The sequence below is a fragment of the Bemisia tabaci genome, chromosome 1, assembly GCF_918797505.1.
Source record: "Bemisia tabaci chromosome 1, PGI_BMITA_v3".
Classification (NCBI taxonomy): domain Eukaryota; kingdom Metazoa; phylum Arthropoda; class Insecta; order Hemiptera; family Aleyrodidae; genus Bemisia; species Bemisia tabaci.
The window spans coordinates 82,330,877-82,355,869 of NC_092793.1; the positions used below are offsets into that span (position 1 = coordinate 82,330,877).

At 41.1% G+C, this 24,993-nt stretch overlaps 1 protein-coding gene across 1 annotated transcript in view; it reads right to left on the bottom strand.

Moving 5' to 3' along the window:
* Rnmt (RNA guanine-7 methyltransferase) overlaps positions 1-22,023 on the bottom strand; it is a 63,787-nt gene extending 41,764 nt beyond the window's left edge. Inside the window, exon 1 of the mRNA XM_072306290.1 lies at positions 22,002-22,023. The gene's annotated coding sequence lies outside the window, so the exon portion shown is untranslated. The remainder of the gene's footprint in view (positions 1-22,001) is intronic.
* Positions 22,024-24,993: the final 2,970 nt, after the last annotated feature.

The window sequence follows — 24,993 nt, forward strand, 5'->3', positions numbered from 1 at the left end:
ATACCACTATTGCCTCTGGAGGGGGCTCGTTTCGACTACCTCCAATAATGAAGGAGAATTGTAAATAGATTCACTTGTTCTCGGCCAAAGGTAGAGGCTTTCTCATTCACGGAGAAAAAACAATCGTTTCCCTTACGATATGCTCCCCAAGTAGCATTTCTCAACGGAAAAATCGCTATAACTTGCGATTTTATAGGATCATCAACATCTAAGCGATAATCCTCGATCTCATCGCGATGAAATTGCGCTTTTATCGGCCGACAATTTATCGCGATATTTTCGAAATAAAAATCGTAATAAATGGCGATTTGAACTAGATTTCATCGATGAAAATTGATCCCGATTTTATCAAACCAAAAATTGCGATGTGTAGCGATTTAATCGCCATATATCGCAATTTTTAATGTGATAATATCTCGATATATTGCCAACGATATAATCGCGATAACCGACCGATAAAAGCGCTATTTATCGCGATAACTGCTACTTGGGTCATGAGGATTCCGGGTCTTACTGACTTTCCTAGTTGTGGTTACGATTTGATACTGTCGTGATAACATATCACTCAGCACCCGAGGTAATGCTGGCTGGCCATTGGGACCGAGAGAATCCCTACCGCAAAAGTAACATTTTTGTCATCCTTCTCTAAAATTCGGTAGGACTTAAACTCCGCAGTTACAATCCAGTGGCGTGGCGTGAATTGCGATATATCGATTGTTATGCCATTTAACTCTATGGTAAAGGATCGATTGTTAAGGTGTTCGCTGCGAACACCCTGTTTAACGATCCTTTTCCATAGGTTTAAATGGCATAACAATCGATATATCGCAAAGCACGTTACGCCCACTGTTACAATCGTAAGCGCGACAACCCTTTAATCTCTGCATTGGCTGACGAACTAGTCAGAGAGTTGGACTTTCTTAGAACGTCAATCTTCAGCACGTCAAGTTCGAGGAGTCCATGCATGCTGTGCAAAATCTTGACTTTGCAATAGTCTTTTTGGACCAGCTCCATTTGATGAAAGAATGCTCAGCCAAGCGCCATCACCGAAAGTAACGACAACATACATAAATTATAGTTCATTCTTAATATTTTATCGTTAATACTCGTATTAATTGACTCCTACATCTTTGATGGATTTGCCGTACTAGGAGCTGTTCAGTTGAAGTATTTTATTGTGAGGAAACGTGAATGGCGTTCGCAAAATACTTCTTCGAACACCTAAATTAATTACTTTCGTAATGGCAAGCATGAAATTCTGAACTGTCAAAATTTATGATCGAGGATGATATCTCAGAATTTGTCTTGTGTCGAGTGCTTTTCACTCTGAATAACCTCCATTCCTTGAAATTCTTATGCTCCAATATTTTATGATGAATTATACGATCTGAAGACAATAAAGGCGCTTAAAGTAGAAACCTCAACGCCGTTCAATATTATTTGCCCTATATCTCTGAGGTTCACCGCCTGGACTCCTCTACACACGTCGTATAAATATTCGAATGTTGCAGAATTTCTAGCGAATAATGGACCTGTTGCGCGCGTGATTTTTTAATTTCTTTAATCGAAAGAATTGAGGCTCCTGATGTCACAGGAATTTTCCCGCAGTTTTTTGACCACCGGAAACTCCCAAAAAATCAACTTAAAAACGCCTCAAAATTCGGATTTTCGAAACGGTTACTTTAACGCGGGAACGGACCCGGTACACTGCTCGCTACGTTACATTTCATGGCAAACCTGGTCTTTCCATCACTTACCATGTATTTTCCCATGAGGAACTGGCAGCCAACTGAGGATTTACGAATTGATAACTGATTCTAATGGCAAATTTCACGAAAAGAACAATGGCGCTACTAAAAAAAAACTTGAAATGACCTCTCAAACTAAAAAAAAAAAAAAAAAAAAAAAAAAAAAAAAAAAAACAGTTTTTGGAACCGACCCATCTATGGCCTAAAGGTTTTTCTTTTTCTTTTTGATATATCTTTGCATAATGCTTTGACAGAAATATCTAGTTGTTTTCTTGAAAGAAAAAGGGGAGAATTAAATAAAAAAAAAAAAATCAACTGCACATGAAAAATGTATGCAAAATGAGAAGTAGGTGTATTTAATTGAATAAAAGTATCATATTGAACTATTTTTTTTTTGGGGGGGGGGGGTTAAAATTAGCATGTTATGTTTTTCAAGTACCCAGATATACAGATAAATCATCAGTGAAGATACGTGTCTTTTTTCATAATTTGGACCAACTTAATATTCCGCATAAACTTTCATAAAAATACACTTTACCCCCCCCCCCCCTTTAAATCAGTACGTAAGTTATGTCTAAGGTCGCGCGCATCAGAGCGAAGGAGAGAGTGGGCTGTTTCACTCATCGACAAGAATGATAGCCTGACTTTATTCTTCAACCCCGAATGAAAAGTCTCTGACGTAATTTTACGGACGGAATATTCCGAATTCTCGCATTAGACGGACAAAACAGGAGAGGCACCAAAAATGCCTCCAATTCCGAAGCCATTCCTTATGAAAACGAACCGTCAGGGGCGGCCCCACGGCGCTGGGTCCTTTGTAATCGGAGACGCCGCCGCCGGTAAGCAACCCTCATCGTGGTACGGGCTAATAAAAAATGAAATACAAACAATACGCACCGCGCTTGTGATTATTTTCAATTTTCGGTAACTCCTCGTGATTGCCCCCCTTTTTTGGCAAAGGTAGCCAAATCCTTTCACTCTCTGATTTCGATTCTTCCTCGATAAATCACTCATCGTCTTTCCAACGTAACGGTTGTGGATTCGATGTATCGTCGTAGTTTCCTGGATTCTTCTTTCGGTAGCAATCCTTTTATCAGACCAGGCGCCGCTAAACGTAGTGGGCTACTTGGCTCTTCTTTCCTTCCTTTCCGGCTCTGGCTTACCAATTAGGTGGATCAGAACTTCGTAGACTACAGGGCGATTCAATGGTAAACCACCAAAGTGCAGGAGCGTTATTGTCCCCTCATTCCCTTTTCCCCTTTCTTGAGACCCTAGAAAGCAAGCTCATACTCCTACCTCCACCTTTAGGCCAGTGGTGGATCCAGATTAAGTTGGAGGAGGGGGGGCATTTGCTAATGTCGAGAGGGGATCTGAGGGACACCCCCAGAAAATTTTAAAAAAATAGCCCCCTCTAGATTGAATTTTAAGCAGTTTTAGCATAAAATTTGTGCATTATTTGGAAGTTGAACATTGACGAATAAAACCTCCTTTACAGAAATATTATTTTCGTGTATGGACTATTTATTTCTAAGGTACTGAGTAACCGTCGGTTTAGTAAATTTTTGTTTTTATAGTTCTGGATTGAAATATTTCAGTAAATTTTGAGGAGCACTCTTTTTCTCCCTTCCCCCCTTTTTCGTCATCATGGGTGTTCAGCTATAGGGGACAAAGATTTCAGAAGAAATGGGAAAAAATTATGAGATAGGAATTAAGGCACCCAGTAGAGAAAAAAAGGTAGACAAACTTCTGCCGACACCGTGAACTGTGAGAATAATCTCTAGCTTCCTACCCTATCGTTAAAGTCTCTAAAGAAGCGTCGAAACAAGCTGTATTAAACTCGTTAAATAAGTACCAAAAGGTTAATATTTCTTCGCCGTTTGTCGCGTTTGCTGTGTTGATTTGATTTTTGGAGTATGCAACCTCAGCCTATTTAGATCCTAGCCCAATTGGTCACTGGGTAACTCCCGATTTTCCCCTTCTTTGTTCTTGTTCTTCTCTTGTGTGATTCCGGGGGTGCCTAAGTTGTACGTTTGAGGGCTGTGCACTTTGTTTTATCTATTTGCACATCGTAATGATAAAAAACTCACTGCTCCCCACCCTAGCCATGATAAATGAGGAGCACAAAACTTCAACTTTGGCAATAAAAAAAGTAATAAAATATTGACTTTATAGAATGAAAAGGCAGATCGAGATTCAGTTCAAATCCAAGGGAGTAGGCAGACTGTTTCTTAGATGCATCTCTCGTGATCGAGAGCTACCTACACATGTTTCCACCTTTTTACACCGCATATCTCGTACACCCGCGCTCCAAAAACAAAACCTTAGATTTCTTGATAACAAGCTCGTTTTTTTTTCTTGAAATCGGAATCCGGACCTACGTTGTCACATTAGTTTCCCCAAATCCCTTATTGATTGAAAAAAGGTGAAGAAGTGCTGGATGTCTGGTTTAACTTGACACCCTGTCTCATTTTAAGCTCACAACCTCTGATCTGCTTATCGGAAAAAAGCCCGACTGTGTCACCGATCCCCTTTAACTCTTTACAAATTGGTTTTAATCTACTTTCAATAGGGCAGCAGTCCAATTATATCGACCCATTATCATATTAATCTAGGATTATAAATACATAGGGATAGATATCGCGTATCACGCATGCCGAGTCAACCTTGGGCAAGTCTGGCGGTTTCTCGGAAAGAGGTCCGGAATGTCTGCACTTATTTTTCTATCCCTAAAAGCAGGACCGGCCTCGCTATAACGACCTTTCCGTCCGCTCTAATTCGTCTCATTCTTTTTACAACGCGTCCTTCCCTCCGAGAACCCTCCCAGACTTCCATCTAATTACCGCCTTCTTCTCTCTCTCTTATATTTCACACTGATATTTCTTACTTGTAAAAATATAGAGGTAAGTAAGGATTCCTGTTTTTTTCATCCCCAAAATTAGATTTATCATTCGTTGCTGAAGTGTCTACTCTTTCTCTCTTCTAATCCATTTTTTTTCTCCAGTGCTCTCGACAATAAGGAAAAAACTGGAATTATATTCTCTGGGACAAACTTACTTAAAATCACAGAGTATTTGGAATTGATGGGATTCACTTTATCAGAATTTCATCGAAAAATCCTCCATGAATATCTTGTTATCGTCTGAGTTGAAATTGTTGTTACTGACAGTAGTCATAGTGGGCCACAAAACAAGGCATGAACATAAGTATTCTTTACAAATTATTTTCGATTTCTTTCTTTCGAAATTTTGAGCAAAAAATGATTCTCATAACTGGAAGTCAGAAATCAACTCCTTGGAGAAATCGACAAGTAATTTAAATACTGATTAAATGGAAATTAGGTAATACAAACGATGTCTGACGTTATTTGTATTTTTGCCGTCTAGCCAATGTTAATATTGTAAACATAATATCTTGTTTAGGAGTCGATTTTCATACTTCACGTTGTGTGATTTGTTTTCCTCGTGAAAAAGGTGAGTATTCTAATTCATATACCTTGCCTAATGATTTATTTTAGTATAATATGTAGGATTACAAAAGCAACGAGGAGCGTGTGGAAGTGATCCCTGTGGCGTTTCAGGCAAGTTGGCAACACTGTTAATACTCCATCCCAATCCATTGAATATATCGATCCTAGGTTAGACAGGCTACCTTCCTTAGAATTGATTGTTTATCATACATTCAAGAATTGCCACTGAGTGATCCTGATAATTTTTACTAGGAGAAGAAACAACTTTGAATGATGAGTCAGGAAAACACTCAGGAAGTAATTGAATCAGTGAGTTCGAAAACACACCAACTCGGGTTTTTTTTCGATTTTCACTTTTTTACGGTTCAGTAACATTTATGGATAGACGCATCTGCAAGCAAAAGGAAATTCCGAAATTGCAATCGGAAGTGCTCAAAACAGCGACGGGTAAAGGGAAAAATCAAAGTATTTCTATGGAGATACCAATTTTTGGCCATTACAAGGGAAAAGGGCGACCATCCGATTTTGCGGTTTTCTGTTTTCGGTTCAGTATAACTTGTACCAACAAGTTATATAAATTTTCAAGCGCTATTCAGGTCAAAAAATATAAATTTTTCTGGGCAGACTAAGACTATTCAGTATCTGAAAGTCGGTGAGAACGAAAACATACCAACTCGGAAATTTTTAAACGCTTAATTCTCTGTCATCAAACATGGTGTATCGATTTCAACTTGGTGCTGTACAAAGTCTCTAAGTATTTGTACTTTGGCACCAAAAAGGTTTTTCTTAAAATAACTTCTTCGTCCGCTGCGCAGTTTTAGGTGTTTCCTGAACAATTCTTTTTTTCCGAGTTGGTGTGCTTTCGAACTCACTGATTCAATTGGAGACTCAAACGCAGCGTAAAAAAAGTAAACCCGACTGCCAATTCGTTCAGTCCATTTGACCATGACAGCTATTGAGAATAGACCTGTTGCAAACCTTCGTTAGAGCAAAATAAGAGTTATGTTGCTCACATATAGAAAATGTCTCAAAAACCACGACGAGAGCATCGGCAAATTCTGAAATGCACTTCCAACTTCACAATCAGCGTAAAAAATGTGTATTTTTTTTGAGCTTCCCGCTTCAAAAACGATACCACATTACCACAGCACAGGCAGGGTCGGACTGGCTCGCATCTGAGGGCGCAGACCCTTGGCTGGTTTGAGGGGCGTAATGTGATATTTCCTGGTGAAGGCAACCCCTACACGTGGAGAGGGGTTCATAAAATTTTGGCAAAGCAGCACATGTTTACGCTATTTTCAGGTTCACAGTTTATTAATCGCTCACAGTGAAAATTGCACAAGTGAACGTATTGAAGTAGCCGACAGACTTCTAAAATTAGAGAAAACATAAAAAGTCAAAGCCGCCTAGACGCATCCAAGCACCATTATTTCCAAAAAAACCGAGCCAGTGCTGCGAGCTTGAGACGTGGGTCTGCAAATCCATCCTAAAAAATAATTAGACAAGAACCTGAAAAAAGAAGAAAGAACGAGAATCAACACAGCCGAAGGCAGGAAAGACGTATTCAGGCCTCTTTTTTAACTTTTCTCCCGAATCTGAGCGACACCTCATTGACAACATATCGCGCATTGAGAGCTTACGCTTCGCGTCATCGCGCCTTCAATTTTTCAGATGCAGCACGGACGTCTATCAAGTACGAATAGTTGTATCTCTGCGCCGTCGTAAACGCGCATCTTTTCCTGCCCTCTATTTCAATACTGTGTTTGTTTGCGTTTGTCTTATTCGTAATGATGCTTCAAGCACTACGTGAGCAACACAGCCGAAGGTAGGAGAGATGTGTTCGGGCCTCTTCTTTAACTTTTCTTCCGAATCTGAGCGACACTTCATCGACAGTATTTAGCAAAGCATTGAGAGCTCACGCTTCGCGTCATCGCGCCTTCAATTTTTTAGATGCAGCACGGACGTCCATCGAGTACGAATAGTTGTATCTCTGCGCCGTCGTAAACGCTCATCTTTTCTTTCCCTCTATTTCAATACTGTGTTTGTTTGCGTTTGTCTTATTCGTAATGGTGCTTTTAACTAGTAGCATAGAGCAGAGCATAGCGAGCTCCCGATTCATGCCGCACCGCGTCTTACATTTTTCATATGCAATGTGGACATCCATCTTGCGCGAATAGTTGTATCGCGTTTACACTTTAGATGTCACTTATTTTTGAATTTCGTGATAAATTAAGGTTAGGTTTGCCCGAGATATGGTATTGTATGTCCAAACCAAGAGTCATTTTGAAAAGGAAGAAATGTGTTTAAAGGTTTCTCAATAGTCTATAAAGGGTGCGTATGTGTAAACATCGAACCGACCATCGCCTCTTCGCTACACATAGCGAATGAAGGAAGGGGATGATAAAGCGCCTGTATGTCAACAAAAAGGTGAAAATTTCACAGAAAAGTGTTTACGCCTCAGAAAGTAGTTCTTGGACCTCTGTTCACCACTATAATGCATAAAAGCACCTTTCTTTACTCCTAACTCTATCTATTCTTGATATATATTCTTCTTATATATCAAAATATATATTCTTATTCTTATTCTATAATACCTATATTCTTGGTCGTAATTTTTGTTTCTCCTCTTATTTTGTTATCTGTCAGAGGGGCGCGTTTTCGTCGCGCCAAGGGGGGCGTATCTGCCAATGGCAGATTGGTTTTATGGCCAGTCCGAGCCAGAGCACAGGTGAAAATTTAGTTAGAGGAGTCGTTCCGCTAAACCCCTGCTCAATAGGATGTTTCGCAATAGTCATCATGAGCAACGCTTCCGCGCGTAAGTCGAAGGGGCACAAGGTCAATCAAGGCGGATATCTCTCAAAAATCGCAACGCGAGGAAAATGCGAATGTGAACACACCGATTGTTATTAGGTGGTTAGAATCTCGCCCCATCACACGTGTTTTGGCCGATTGGCGTCGGCCATGTTGAATATTGAGTAGTGTTCTATTGAGCAGGAGTTAGATGGAACAACTTCTGTAACAAAATGTTCTCCTATGCCGTAATATAGTTTTTGGAGTGGCAAGCTAAAAAAAAAAGAAAAAAAAACCCGCACATTTCTTACGCAGATTGTGAAGTTAGGAGTGCATTTAAGACTTTGCTGGTGCGCTCATCGCGATTTTGGAGACATTTTCTATTTAGGAAAAACTCTTATTTTTGCTCTAGCAAAAGTTCACAACAAGTCTATTACTTTACTTGTTCAACTCTTTTAGGCAAGTGAGAAAATATTAGATGTAGGTTTTTTTAGAAGCCAAGATGATGCCGAGGTGGATGTGTGAATGTAGCCAAGAAAAAGAGAGGGTTCAGATGGTCTGGAAAACTCTTGATATGAAAATTTTCCTGAACATTTTCATTCTCGGTAAATTCTAGGAGTTTGTCAGAGCCTTAAGCCCAAATCATCTCCACCGGACTTGATTATCTGACACGCGATATGACGACAACATTGATTCAAGGATTCAAACGTAGCAATATTGCGATTTTTCTCCCTGTAAGTATAACGCAAATAGATCGGTGTATTATTTAAGGATTCCGAAAAATATCAGACTGGGCCAAGATGACGAACGCCGCAAATAACCGTCTTTATCTGAGATCATTCAAGTATTTGGCATCTTTGACTATATATATAAAAAAAAAAAAAAAAAAAAAAAAACAAAAAAAAAAACCTCCAGCAGGTAGCATGGCTTTTGAATAATGCTGTGAGTGCGTGTTTGATATTCATAGGTGTTGACAGGTCCTGCTATCGTCGACTTGTGAACGAGGACCTGGTGCGTAGGTAACATGGCATGGCTACTGGATTTCGCACCTGCTCATTTTATATCACACTTCTTCAGTTTCGTCCGCCTTGATTTACATTCACCTTCTTTTTCGGCATTTCTGGTCGCATTAACACGAAACATAGTTTCGAAATTGAGAGTTACGAATAATTTTTTTCCGTTCCAACCTCATTTGTTTGACCACGAGTTGACAACCTCTTGGAGAATTCACGGAGATACGAGCATGCAGAGTAGAGGTCGGTCTATGGATCCGGCGCTCTGAGATGTTATTTAGCTGTCAGTTTCGGTTTCCCTCAAACAATTTTTCGAATCCCCGGACGGTTCTCACCGGTGCCCGCGATTTTCCCGTATTTTGATTAATTGCGGCAGCAGCAGATTCGCGAACTCGGCACACTTATGAAAACATCATGTTTCTACACTTCTGGTGTTGTTGAAAGCGGGTGATACTTATTCTTTTGTGAACAATTAGCGACAAGACATATGTATCCAATTCGTGTATCAACATATATCGTGTATAACAATTTCGTGTATCAATTCTCGCAGACACCACTCCAAGCCGAGGAAAAATATTTTAAACATAAAAAAAAAAAAAACAGTACACAAAAATCTAAAAACAAATAGAAATATCTATCCATCAAGAATGAGAAATCGCTGGATTGACTTGTACCAATATTAGGCGAGTTTTGAACATCCTAATCAGTGATATGCGTTTTCAAGGAAATCTTTGTGATTATGCATCTTGCCAGCGTTTTTTTTAAAATTCTTTTCTATGTATATTTTCCTTTGCACTGATGAAGGAGAAAATGACAGCACTGAGCGGTTTTGTGGAGGAAGGGCGTATCCACCAAAATTTTGAAATGTTTTTAATTCTTGCCAACTCTCTCCGACCTCCCTCGCGTGGCCATGGTCTTACTGTGGGTGGTACTTATTGTTAGAACGTCCTTGAATTTTTTGAGCGGCGAGATGAATTGATTGATGCTGATTTAACAATTTAATGGACCACTAGACAGGGTACGAATTTAAGCCATCTGATACGTGTTTCTTAACCAGAATTTTACGAAGAACACGATTCACACAACGAAAATTACTGAAACCAATTCCTAACGGAGATATTAACGTTTTTATTTCACACTGGTTACGAGAAATTTGAACTGGCCGCTCACAAGAAACTCAAAGCTCTACGTGAGTCAAATCGCGCACTACAATGGTTTCAGCAAGCTTCTCAATCGAGCAATGTTCATTTCCCACCATGTGTTGTTCAAACTATAAGGAATTTGCTATAGCTGAGCCAAAGCGTCAAGACTGAGGCTGCCAGATTTTTATATCGCTGAGACGTTTATGATAACGTTTAGCGCGCGATGTGAATCACGTAGAGCATTGAGTTTTCATGAGCGGGTGGTTTCAATTCACGCATCAAGAATCATTAAATATCTTCGTACGGAGTTAATTTAGATAATTTTCGTTGTGCGTATAGTGTTCTACGTGACATTTTGGTTAGGAAACATGTATCAGAATGCTGAAATTCGTACCTTGTCTAGTGGTCTAGTGTTAAAAATTATGTCCGACATGTTTCAAATGTACGTTTTGCAGTACCTAGTGGCAAGATAATTTAACCATGAGTGTGGTTAATTTGGCATTTTAATCAGCAATTTAACAAAAAAGGGGGCAAAAAAAGGGGAATAATGAAACAAAATAAAATCAAACAAAGAGGCTCCACCCGACACAACGGCCAAGTGTCATTGGTGGGTGTTTTATTTTCGTTTTTTGTTTGTTACCTATTTGTCTGTTGTTACCTGTTGTACACTAAAACGAGAATAAATTCATTTCAATACAATACAATTTCTAATACAATTCAATTCAATTCAATTGTTGAAGGAATGAAGTGTTTTCTCGAAAGCTGACTTTTGGCGGTTACGACCCTCTCCAAAGAAGACGTTAAATAGCTTTACGTGTTTTAGCGTCTGACGCGGGGGCATAGAGAATGGAGCGCGGCAGTGAGAAGCAGGCGAGGTAATTGATTTGCCAGCACCTCGAGAGTAACTGCGGCAGTGGAAGAGGGGAGGGGGACGGGGAGGCGTCGCGGCGCCTCGCGGAGGCGTCTTTGCTTCCAGTCTCGGCCCATACCTCCTGCGACGCCCGCTTTGATTGGCTGCCGCGACGCGACGGCCGGCCGCGCAGCCATAGCATAGCTCACTCAGATCCGTAATGAATTAGTTATTATAATTATCGTCACTAGTGTTCGGGATTTTTTCGAAAAAATTAATTCGTCGAATCGCTTTGATTTTGTTCAAAAATCCGATCTCGTCGATTTAAATCGTGACAAAAAATCGATTCTCCGAAAAATCTATCCTAAAAAATCCGCACTCTTAAAAAAAAATTGGATACAAATGCCGGGAAGTTCGCTAAAATATCGGTTCAGGAATCGACTCACGTGCCGATTTAATTCATGAGGATAGCAAAAATCGGAATTTTCGATTTTGAAGGAACAAATCCATATTTACATGACTAATCGAGCATAATAAAGCTGATGCGATTTAATCGATTTTTTGGTTTAAAAATCGATTCTTCTTTTTAAATCGAAATCAATCGAAACCTCTGTAACTGCATACAAAAGAAGTGCAGGAGCCTTATGAACAGAACTATATTTTTCATGGTACCCGAAGTTTTCGGTCGTAATGACTGAAGTTTGTTTGAACTGAAGGTTTCGTCAGGCTCACTGAGGCTCGTATTTATTTGCTGAAGAGTCAGCCTCAGTGGTGTAGTGGTCAAGGCAGTTCGCTGCCAACACTGAGATCCCGGGTTCAATCCCCGGAGGTGACTGATACTTAAAGACACTTAAGTATCAGTCATCGTGACCGTGGATGACTATATGCCACTCCAACACCCTGTGACCCTTTGAGGTACCACGGTAGGAGAGGGACATAGTCACTCAGTAAGTAATCCGTCTGCGCACTGTTCGACTGAGTTGTGAAAAAAATCGGTGATCACTCGTAGTGTGCGCGACTGCCAGCGCTACCTATCAGTGGAGATTGAAACAACACAATCCAACTCGGTGGAGGCATGACCGTATTCTGAAAATCCGTTCTCTGCAGGGTCTGCCACAGTTTTTGATAAGACCTACCGTTGGCCATCAGACGGCGGCTAGGCCTTGTGGGAATATAGAGGTTACTGAATGTGACAATAGTACGACGTTAAGGAGCACGGTCCAACTTCGGGGTGCACGACGGCAGTAGCCAGTTTTGCCTTGGCCCCTTGTGGGCGCCTCGCCGGTAAGCCTGGCCCTTACTTACTTACTTACTTACTTATCGAAGATTTCGGTTGTCTGAATTAGAGACTTCGGTTGTCTGAACCAGACACCAGAGACCTCGGTTGTCTGAGCCCGAGTCTCCGGTTGTCTGTACAGGAGGTTCGATTAGCACGACCGAAAATTGAAACTGGAGTTCAGTCCATGTAGCCGAAATTTGTTTTCGGCGAAGATTGAGATAGGTTCGGGTAAACGCCGATGACCCAAATCCGAGTATCCAGCGCCGGTGCGGTGATGAAGAAAGGGTTGAATGAAGGAGGTGTAGGAAAAAGAGCGGGAGCGGAGAGGGAGGTGGAGGAATAATTCCGATTATATGCTATATGTATGAGGTCTAGAAGGAGGAGAAACGTTGCATTATTAACGGAATGATATCACCTGCCATGAACCGATGAGCGGGAGACTGCGATGGAGCTACTTGAGACGGCGAGAGCGCGACGACAGGTGCAGTGGCTCGCGCCTCACCTCAGCCTCCCCCCACCGCACCCCCCTTGCGCGCGCCGCGCGCGCCCGGGCCCGCACGTCCGTCGCGCGCCACGCCGCGCGCCGCCTCCTGCCCCACTGCGCGCCTTTTCGCTTTTTTCCCTTCTTTTCGTATCTTTCATTTATTTTCTTTATATGACCCTCTCCTTTTTCGGCTAAGCGCCTCTTCCACTCACTTTCCATCCGGCTCCCGGCTGCGCAGACTGCGCAATGCGCTTGCGTCGCTGCATGCCTTTCTCAAAGTGTTTTCACCCGTGCCTTGTAACTTCTCTTAGGGTCTGACCATGAATTACGTAAGGCATCTTGGGGGAGGGGGTCAAGAGGTGCCTCGCAATTGCCTCACGAGGAGAGAATAGGGGGATAAGAAAACCTAACCTAAAAGTGCAAATAACTTGTACGTGTGATCTTATAGTTTTAAGGCATGTGTCTGTTCCTTGTTTGCATAGAGTACATAGAGTCGTAATACAATGAAGTGAGCTGAAGTCATGTCCTGGTCGACGGGTTCCGAGCCCGGTGTGCGCCGAGATTAAGTCACCTTTTCGATTCATTTTAGATTTAAAATGACGGTTTATATTAAGTAATAACTCATTACTTCTTAGCTTACATCGGATGGCCATATACCCGTGTATCAAAAACAATCGATAATGTATCGAGATGGAGATCTGAAACCGCACCAAAGTCATAGAATCCGTTGATTGGGAAATGCCTAAAAGTGGCGCCAGTGCCTCCATTCTTATTACGACTCTGTATGCTCTATGCTTATTTACTGCTTATTAAGCAGGCAAAAACAACAAGGGCGTAATTAAACTCCAAAAAAATTGTCTTGTATTTAGGTATAGTCCCCGTTTCGACGCTCCGTTTTTTTTTTTTTTTTTTTTTTTTTTTTTTTAGCTACGCTCATAAAAAAAAATGTTTAAAACGCGGCAGGGGCTTTTTTTATCTCTACGGAACGAATCTTGTCGATGCGAAGCGAATGTGACATGGAAAAATTTTACGCTTTTATTCTTTTATCGTATCAACGCACTGTTTGACTAAGTCAGTTGGGAAAGAGACAGAACATGAAATATCGAAAGCCCGCTTTAAAACGAGGGTCGGTTTGCACTCCTGAATGAAACCGCAGCCTAAGTTGGGAACCCTCCCACCAATTTGAAGCATGTCTTTGATCAACTAAGTGGCGACGGCGAGAGTTTGCGCCGACTTCTTTGGCGGGCTCTCAGAGCCGGATGAAATTACTCTGAAATCACCTCTCTCGACGAGCCCCACGTTTTGACTTGGACGGACGTGGGAGTTGAAATCGATTCGGAAAGGTGAGAAACGATTGGAGGCAAATCATTGGCTCAGGTCAATATTGTTCTGTTAATGGATGCGATTTTGCGGTGGGGGCGTTGCCACTTTTACGCGTTGAGGAATTCTGCTTGCCAGTTGGTGCAATCGATGCTCATCATTTGGCCGATACATGCCGGTTGCTTTTTCAATTCCTATTAATTTTCAATGCGCTGATTCGAGAATGTCTGCAGTTGAAGATGGGCAGATTTTCAGCGGACGCTCGAAAATCAATGTGATCGTTTAACAAAGTTGTGAGACGTAGTCTACCAAAATGAAAACGAAAAGCTGCGTCATCTCTTGGTATGACCGTCTCCTGTTCGTGCGCGAACTACCGTCCGACGATGAAAAACTGATGAAAAAATGTTATTCTTAAACACCTTCAATGAGCCAGGAAACACAGGAAAGCTTGGAGACTTGAACGCTGCGGTAGAAAAGTAAACCATTTCATGACGCGACAACTCCCTGTTTGTCTAGTCAAGCCGTGGTGAAAAATATTTTCTTTTCCAACGACTTATTGGGTTGGAAAACCCACAGGAAATCTTGGAGACTTGAACGCTGCGGTAGAAAAGTAAACCATTTCATGATGCGACAACTCCTTGTTCGTCTAGTCAAGCCGCGGTGACAAATATTTTCTTCTCCAACAACTTAATAGGTCGGGAAACACACAAGAAATATTGGAGACTTGAACGCTGCGGTAGAAAAGTAAACCATTTCATGACGCGGAAACTCCCTGTTCGTTCAGTCAAGCCGTGGTGAAAACTTTCCCAACGACTTATTGGGTCGGGAAACACAGGAAATCTTGGTGACTTGAACGCTGCGGTAGAAAAGTAAACCATTTCATGACGCGACAACTCCCTGTTCGTCCAGTCCAGATGACCATGATAGCCGTGATGAAAACAATCCATGCATATAAATAAAACTGTAAGGGTCTAAAAAAAGCTGTTAATGTCCAGATGATAAAAACAAAACTCCAACACTCAATATCCACTCTTGGAAGTTTCCCTGCAGCGGAGCGAGTGATCGGAGGTCCAGCCTGGCTTGGTGCGGAGGCGAGCGAAGGGAGCTGAAGCAGCCAGTTACATCTAAAATTTGAGTACGATGTTCAAAGTAACTATATGTTGCAAGCTTATTTCGCAAGCACGAAGCTTCGGTAACCAATATTTCCACTTGAAAAGTAATGAGGCATGATTGATACAGCCGGCGCTAAGCGGAATGTAGTCGAGAGGAGTATTGGAGGAAGGGGGTTGGCGGCAAAGAAAAGTGGTAATGAGAGATCTCAAAAGACTTCTTCAGCGGCGGAATCTTTTAACATCGAAGCGGATCGGCCTTCTTACCTTGTTTCAAAGGCATGCGGTTTCGGTTGTTTGCGGTTTCTCAGCACAACAAGGAGCATAGATGATGCCGAAGTATCGACGCGGGTACCTTAAGATAACAGCACGTGGCCAAAATTTGGCAATGTCGGAATCTTTTTGATCTTAGCCCTGCTGACATTGATCACTTCGATCAAATAAGACCCCTTGCCAGGTTTCATTCACATCGGATGATACCGACTCGTGTGCCGACAGATAGGTTTTTTGAGCTCGCCCACTCGGGAGAGCTCTTCGCAATCGATTTCTTTTAGCATTACCAGTGTTCGTGGCGACAAATAGATGGTCCTCGTTGCCGTCGGAGGAACGGCCAAAATCCAGTTGAGTTCAACGTCCAAAAGTTGGTGGTCCAAAAATAAGTGGTTTACACCCCACAAAAAACAAAAACAGAAAAAAACCAACCTTAAAACTTATTTGACATATTCCGACAGTTTCTAAACGGCCACGGTCCGTAGAAACGCATAGACGCTAAGAACAAACCTTATTTTGCCGCAGATTATAATAATATTACCGAAAAAATGAGTACATCAAAAGAAGTTTCCGATGGTAATAGTAACGTATTTAAATTTCAAGGCAAACCACTCATAACCCCACACATGAATACATCTAATTTTACTTCAGTCCTGATGAGTATAAATTGGGAGCGGGAATTTCCTCGTCCCTTCTATTAAAATTGCCTGCCTCCCCCCCCCCCTTTAGAATTGAAAATATCATATTCAGTGCCTTGGTTTTCTTAACCAAAATTGCAATTCTGGCCTAATTGCATGTAGTGGTTGTCCTTTTTCTGATTCGTTGGCAAGGTATTCATCACCATAAATGTGCTCTGCGCAAACTGAAATTAAGCACTTCTATAAAAGTCTGCTCATTTTCCCAGATTGGTCGGACTTTCTTTGGGAAATATTATCATTGAGCAGCATCATATATGAGCAGCATACATCATATCCACCGAATGAATACTTATGATCGGTAAATGCGCGTCAGTTTATTAAACTGTGATTTCCCCCCCCCTTTTTTTTGTTTCTTTATTTTTAAAAATAGATTGTTCAATATAGCTATCATTAGATAGCATTTCTCAAGACTTTGTGTTTTTTCATTAGTGAGAAAATAAGAACTTTGTTCTAAGACTTAAGCAGAAAAGGAGAACCACAGTGATATTACCACGTAACTAATTCACGTCATCTTGAAAGACTATGGAATTTTTGTCAATCTATTCTGGAAGTCACACCTGCCGAAGTTCCGAGTCTCTTCTTTCCGACAAAAAAAAAAGGTCTGAAGGTGTGACTAAAGATTTCCTCTCAATCCTGAACCAAGTATGAATAACACGCGGACGAAAGTTAACTCCGCTGTCGGCTATTCACCTGAACTGGGCTACCGACATCTGGATTTTGCTCATGCAAATCTTCCTGATTTCGTTCCTCTTTCATGCAGCTGTTAACTTCCGGCACATGGCAAACAGTATACATTTCGTTTTCAATGTTGATTCAATGACCCACGTCGGTTTAAGGTCTGTGTGGTGCAAGTTGTATTCAACTCAAATGAAGGAGCTTCGTATGTCCCTGCGTGTCGGATCATCCCTTTGGTGTTCCGCATTCCTTCACCTCCTCAAACATGTATAAAACCTCAGGACTGGTTCGTTGCTCAATGATTGAAAGTTCTTTGTCTTCTTAGAAAATCGGCTTTGAAAATGGTAGACAGAGTTGGACCTTGACTTGTTAAAGGGGAAAAAGTTGGTAGGTTTGTCTAATCCTACACCGAGTACGTAAAAAAGAACTAGATATTTGAGACCCTTTTGAATTTTCTCTGGCCTCCTCTAATTAATGAAGTATTGTGAACGACGGCATTTCGTTTTCCGTAACGCCAATGATAAAAGGTTGCCGATTAATTTTTACGACCTCACTGTCTACCTCCGCTCGAGGCATTCCAACATTTTCAATCCATTTTCGTTTAGTGTTTCCCCAAAATGTTTTACGTGAGAGACGTCTTCAACCATTTAGCCTAACAGGCGTAATAAAGTGAACAGCAGACGGGCAATCATGGTCAAATGGTTCCGATTTGACTTAATTGAGCGATTAGCTTAGGCAAAAAACGAGATGACCCGTTCGCTAAGGCGGAGTACTTATTCAAATGCATATAAACATTAATACCGAAGATTTTGAGCCCTACCACAGAGTTAATTTTAAACCGTCACTCGTCTCCCGTTCAAAGTCGTTGTTTCATATTGATTGATTTACACGTGAGCTTACCGGAATAATGACCTTAAATACTTAACAAACAATAAAATGTTATATATTTCTACACGGAATTTTTGAATGGTTTAAAACAGAAACTTATCCGGAGAAAAATGGTGGTTTTATTGTTTTTTAGACAGTAGCCGCAGCCTCAGATGTTACCGAGGGGAAAAAGAAAATCTAATATTTTAGTGTTCCATCAAAGAATCACAAAGGCACAGCCTTCCTCCTTGGATTTTCATGGATCGACCAGTATCTACCTCAGGTGAAAGACAAATTCTAAAACTCTCCTAACCACAACCAGGGCCGGATTAAGGGGGTGGCCACATGGGCCGCGGCCTATGGCGGCAAATCTATAGGGGGCGGCAAATTTTGCAATTTTTTTAGATGTAGGTATAAAAAAAAATCGGATTTAGAAAAAAAAAATTACAAACGAGAAAAGGCGACAAAATCTCTAATTTCCTGAGAGTATAGTAATTTCTACTTTTGTCGTCTTTCAGTGATACAAGAGGCAGCACCTTTAATTAGTCGAGTTAAGAGAGAAAGCAAACACGCAATTTGGCCTGGAACTGCGCGACTTACCGAGAGAGAAATGATGACGAGGACTTGAGATGAAAAGGAGAAGCCCTCGGCGCGGCGATCGGCATGTAACACATATTAGCGCCTACAAGACTGCACGAATACTTCACGCATTGCATCAAACACGGTGCGGTCATTGCGGACAGCGTGAAACGGATAGCGCCTACAAGAATGCATGAATACCTCACGCATTGCGGCAAACACAGTGCGATCAGTGGGAGACGCATATCGCCTATAAGACTGCGTGAATACTTCACGCATTGCGTCAAACACAGTGCGGTCTGCGAGGCGCGGCGGCGGAAGTTAAAATCATTAATCCACATTTATGTTTGTTCTTTCATAATTTTTTCGTTAATTTACTATGAATGGAAGGCCTTGTCCAAACGAGGATGGATTTACGGAACCGAACTTTCGCGCAAAGTTTCGTGAACTTTTGCTAGTAGTGTTGACAGGGCTTTCCCAAACAATGTGTTCAACACCAGTAAGCGCGTCTTATGCACTCCTCCCCCGCTGGCACGTTCATTTGATGGTTTTCATTGATGTTTCAAAACGAATGAGAAGGGGGCGGCAAAATACTAGCGGCCCATAGGGCGGCAAGTAGGTAAATCCGGCCCGGCCCTGACCACAACATGCTCAAATTCTTGGAGTCAATGAAACTCATGAAAGTGAACATAATGTACGCATGCAAATGAATCAGACAGGCAGTGAAACGCTAGATTTTCTGTCACGATCTCTAGAACGCCTCTTCTGATTAATTTTGTTTCATTTAACATTTTTCGTAAAAATCTGAGCAGTTATTCTGTATTTTCTTTATTTTGTTTGTTTTGTTCTGTTTTGTTTTTGTTTGTTTGTTTAATTTCATTACTTTCATTCTTTTCTTCATCCTTCATTGTATTTTACATGCCTCGTTTTTTTATGATTCGATCTGGTTCAACCGTTTATTATAATTTTAGTGTCCTGTCCATGTTTGTGCTCATTTGTTAGTTTTCAAACATAGCGGCATGTGCTGCGTTTTCGTTTCAAAACTTACGATCGCCACACGCTTGCGACCGTCACGAATGGCTGAAATTTGAATAGGGAAAACTGTGTAAAAAAAGAAAAAATCCCGAAAACATTGGGACCATATACGTTTTTAGATCCAAGAAATCGCCCAGAATTAGGAAAACACAACTTCCAGGGGAAATTGTGAAGCTGATTTTTCGACTTTTTTCACCTTGAAGTCTGTCCCCTATTTTAAGTTTTCGCCCACCTACGAGAGTTTTTGAAATTTCGATCCGAGAAATTTCGGAACGTGCTATAAAATATTGATCCACTGCGATTGGTCGAAGAAGGACCAGATATGAAGAGGCGGTCCTAAGGAATGCCCAGGTTCACAGAGATGGAGAAGATCGGCTGGAATCTCGAGAAGAGAACCTATTAAAAATGAACACAGTTCACAGTCTCGGTCCTAACAGATCATAGGTGTTCGAGGGACAATCGTTCACGATGTAATCACCACGCAGTTGGAATGGTATGGATATGTGCAGAAAATGACTGATACCAGCTCTCCGAAGAATGTTTCGGCTCAACTCCCTCCGGACAGAAAAGAGGGTCAATCAAAAATCTGGACATATCGTAACCAAAGAGAGATATACAAGATGCCAGTATCCGGAACATTTCTACCTTGATAGAGCGGCTGGCCGTCGCAGAGCGTCCTCCGTAAAGGTGACTACTACAAAAATACAATCTCATCGTCTAAAGGATGATACTTTTTAATTTCAGGTCACACGTATAGTTTCCTTTTGAGACACATTAATGACACTCACCCCTTGAACGCTTCAATTAAGGGTCATTAATTTCACTAGTAGTTGTGTTAGTTAACTGAACAGCGCATTAAGTTAAAGAAAGCTACCTACGTCCGGCGTGAGCTACGATAACGATATTCAATCCAACGAAATGAAACTCACCCCAAAAATGTAGGTACCCTCTTCCACTCAATCCTGTCCAAACTTCGATCCAAAAACTCTAGTCACACTTGAGCCTGATAATTACAAAGTTTTACGATTATATCTAGCCATATCGGCGCCTTTACGAGGAAACGCTGGAGGTCCGTTCAAATTAACTTTGATTGGCTGGATCCTTGTATTAATGTGGCGGCGAATCGCGGTCGGCCACATCTCAAGGGTTACGAGTAATTAAGACGGGGGTTGAATCAGTGAAAGTGATAGCTGAATCATTAATCTACGGAAGAGGCCGTGCTTAAGTCATAAAAAGCGCCACGAAGACTATTTAGGCTCCTAATGGCTCATTAGTGGCCGGCAAATCTGACCTTTCGATATTGGTAGCCGGGGAATATTAAGTCACTAATTAGAAGGAGGCAGAAAAATCATTCCAAAGGGCTGGAAACAAGTAAAACCGAATAAAAATACGACATGGAGTGGGTGTCTGCGGTAGGGAGGTCTAGGATGAGTTACAGTCTCCGAAAAATGACATCCCAAACACACTTTAATTCTTTTCTGTCTTCAGTTTTGACCCGAGCGCCTCTTTAGCCATTCTTGTGTCTCCATTAAAGATCTGGGCTCCCGCTTTAACGGTTGTAAGATCAATAATGAAGATTCAAACATGATTCCATTGTTGCCGTGGATCATCAGACATTCAGAAATCATATCACCTGAGACATTATTGCCTTCGTATTTTTTATACTTATTCTTTCCCCGAGTAGCATTTACTGACGGAAAAATTAAAATATGTCGACATTGAGTTGCGATCTCTTTACGATTTTTTGACGATAAAATTGCCAGGATTATCAACATCTGAGCGAAATTCCTCGACTTGTCGCAATTTTATCTTTATCAAATCGTGATCGATAAAATCGAAAGTTTACCTCAATTTATCACGATTTTTAGTTCAATAGTACCGCGATACATCGCCGTCGATAAAATCGCAATTTTTTATCCGATAATATTGCAATAAATCGATAAAATCGCGATAAATTTTCCGATCAAATTGCAACTTATTGCGATTACCGCTACTTGGGTTCGTAGGAGTAGGACAACATTAATTCAAAATGACAATCTGAAATAAACTCGATCTCTGTCAACAACCGTCTTAGAGCTACGTGGATCTATGGAAACAGAGGTGCTGTCGAGGACCTAGAGGAAGGCTGAAAGTTTGCTTGATCGCATGCAGTTGCCCTTACCACACAATGATGACTTGTTTTAATGGATACAGATTTTAGACCAGTGTAATAATTTGATTCTTAAATTAATAATACCTTAAAAATTGCCTTGATTTTATTTCTCTGCCAGCATAATATTCTGTAAAAATTTAAAGGTATGGAGCTAGCTTGTTACCCTTCGAAAAAAAAATAAAGAGGGAAATTTTGAAACACCGCAATGGAGATACGTGCGGTTCCGCACTTCGGACACGGACACTCGTCCGCACCGGTTCCGTCTTACTCTTCCAGGTGATGTGAAATAGGAGCACTGTTAATGCGAAAAACAGTAGAGAAATTTCAAAAGTTGGAAAATCAACTCGCTATTGGTACCAAAATAACTGTTTATAGTAAATTATAATAACTGTATAAATGTTACTGGCACAAAACTAATTTTATTCCGGGACACGTTTTGAAATCTTTCGTGTCATCCACGGTACCAATCGAGGTTGAAAATAGTATCTTAGATGTTGAAACTTGTTCGAGTGTATAATACTTACTTCGTGAGAGAGTACGGTTTTTCCAATTTTTGAATTTTTTTCACATCAGTGAAACCAGATTAGAGGAAACTGTGAGACGCACGAGGACTCTAGCCCAAACAAAAGCGTCATCCACCAAAAGTTCAAAGTACAGCACATTCGTTGATATGCAACGCGGGGGACCAATTCCAGTGTTCTTCTTCCTTCGCTGTTCTGTGAACATAACAACGAAAGCATGATTAGTTAATACACATGCCGTTAACTCTTCCCTTTGTCGGAGGGCACCAATATTCCGAACTTCCTCGACGAAAAGAAGCGTGGCAACGGTGAGAGCGCGCGTGCAGGAACCAACCCTTAGGAACATCTTTCATCCGTACGGAAGAAATATCACGTGTATTTTGAATTGCTCTGAGCGCACTTCGAATGCGAGATGGTCGGACAGCGATTAAGGGCAAATTAATATGCTTTTTTAATGGGAACTTGCTTAAGACGCTTGATATCAGTCGGGTCCGAGTTGTCAGGGGATGATAGCGGATGGGGGTGGAACAGAAAACAGAACACACAAGCTGCGTGTATCTCAATCGGCTCGCGACGCTCTGTAAATTCCATCGAAGTTGTCAAATTAACGGGAGATATTCTGAACTACATAAATGTAGAGGAGGGAGGGATAGCTAAAGGTTGACGTGCGCCGTGAGTTCAATATTGATTTCTTTATAGACATCGTAAATGCAGTTTGATCGGGAAATGCTGTCAATATTTTGAAAACAGACAATTTAAAAGGACATTTTTATCAAAGTTTTTTTACGGCAAGTACCCATGATTTTTTTGTTATATTTTCAATCTTCTCTCTCTGACGAACCGCTACCATTTTGCTTCTCCTAAAGTTTTATTCGAAAAGTGAAAAGAATAAAAATTGTTTTCAAAGGCATTGTCATGAAAATCAGTTGTGTACGCTTTTTATTCACACATTGAAAAAACGAAATCAATTTTGTTCATTTCAAAGCTGATATTGTCAAATTTTTCAATTTATATATGTCGTTCAAGTTGTCAGGGCGCAGGGAACAAGCGCCTAGAACCGACATTAATCGAATTTCACGTGCTTCAAGTCTACAAAATTTCGCTCAAAGAATTCCTTAAGTTGTTCCCTGAAATTTTTTAAAAAGTATTGATAGGTATCATTACAAATATCCGAGTTCCGTTGGAAATTATTTCGGGTCTCTTCTTACTTTAATTTGGGGTTTTTCGGTGAATAACTGACAACACAGTCCATGTCCCTTTGATAGGCAAATCCACTTTATCTCGCGGTGCTTTGTTTTATTTATCTCCAAAAAGGAGATAGCAGGTCGTAAAGCATTCCACTGCGCTCCTGGGCACTTGATCCAAGCCCCCCCGCCCTACCCTGACCCACCGTTAGTATAATACATTTTACCTGCACCAAGCGCCAGAAGAATTCAGACCCTTTTCGTAGTCGCGAAGAATTCGTAATCAATATTTATGAATTTGTTCTCGGCTTTGTTGGACCACTTACTAACTTTCAATTATTATCTGAGTTTATCAGTTTTTGGTCTGTGTGTGAGTGGGCTCCTCTTTTGAATGTGTCTAAAGCTGTCGGTGTGTGTTCTTTCAAACGTGCGCTCTTGTGTGAGTGTTTTCTTGTGTTTTGAGTGTGGGAGTATGTGTGTTTGTTGGCTCAGACGTCGGTGCTCTTGGGGGTTTTTTCGGGCGCTCATTATGAATCGAGAAAAGATGTATAATTATTGTTATGATGTGAAGAACAAGCGAGGATGTATGGACCGCCGCGCCGTCTCGGAAATTTTTGTGCGTCTGCATTTATTAATATTTAAATATCGTATAATTTATTGAAGCTTTGTGAATGCACGTTTTTTCCGCTCTCTGCGGTGCGGTGGCAGCCTTGAGAATCAAGGCTGAAAAATCAGGACAACGTTTCGGGCTAGCTCATCTCTATTTTATTCCAAATGCAAGAATATAAGAGGTGACTTTTTTCAAGAGGAACTATCTTTTCAGAGATAGAAATTGGTAGAACTTGATGCAATTGGTTACGAAATGGAGGGAAAACTTGATGGGGCAATGAGGATACGCTTCGACGCGTCTTATCATACGAATCGCTTATTTTTCTGACCTGCGTTTCAGTCTCCCAGCTGTCACTGGTTTAATCACTCTAAAAAATGTCCTCACGTCGTATGAAAAAATGTATGTGTGTTATCTTTGGTAGTTCCTTTATGTCTTCGCGCTTCATTTCTTATCTATTGGAACAAATCGATATTACTCCATGAAAGCATATACGACATTTTAAGATCTCAACGAGACCCATACCTCAGAAGTTAAGCCATTGCAAGCATCTCCTCCTCCGATTTTAATCTTTCTTTATCATATAAAATCATACGAATATCATGTAACACATAACACCCGAGGCCCAAAGCACATTCCGGGCCGCGAAGCAGTTACTGCAGTCAGGGGGCGATTCCCTTGGTAAGTTAAAAAACAGGGGTAACTTTACTGTTACTGCAGCGTGAAAATGCATTCTTTTTAACATCGTTTGCACACGGTTTATGCCGTGGAAGTTACATCAGTGATACAGAAAAGACGTGTTTGGAAACAGTTGTTACGTGTTAGTTACGGTGGGTGCACTTCATTTAATTAAAATATTTTTTTTTTAATCCCCCATAGTTGGATCCTCTTACGTTAGCAATCCCTCGCTTTCTCCATGCCTCGCAAAGTGTAATGAAAGAGGAAATCACAATGAATGCAAGGGTATAGTAAGGGCAAAAACCTATCGCTACTTTCCTAAAAAGTAACTCTTAATCGTTGAGAATACCTGTTCGAAATCTGTCCTCACTTAGTAACACCTTACCACTAGCCGAAATGACAAAATTGTCAAGTTGTAAGCATCGGAGGGTAGGAAGCTATAAATTAAGCAAGTAGATTAATAATCGGACGTATTTCTGTCAAACGGAACTATGTGCATTAAGACATGAACCCTGAGGCCCATACG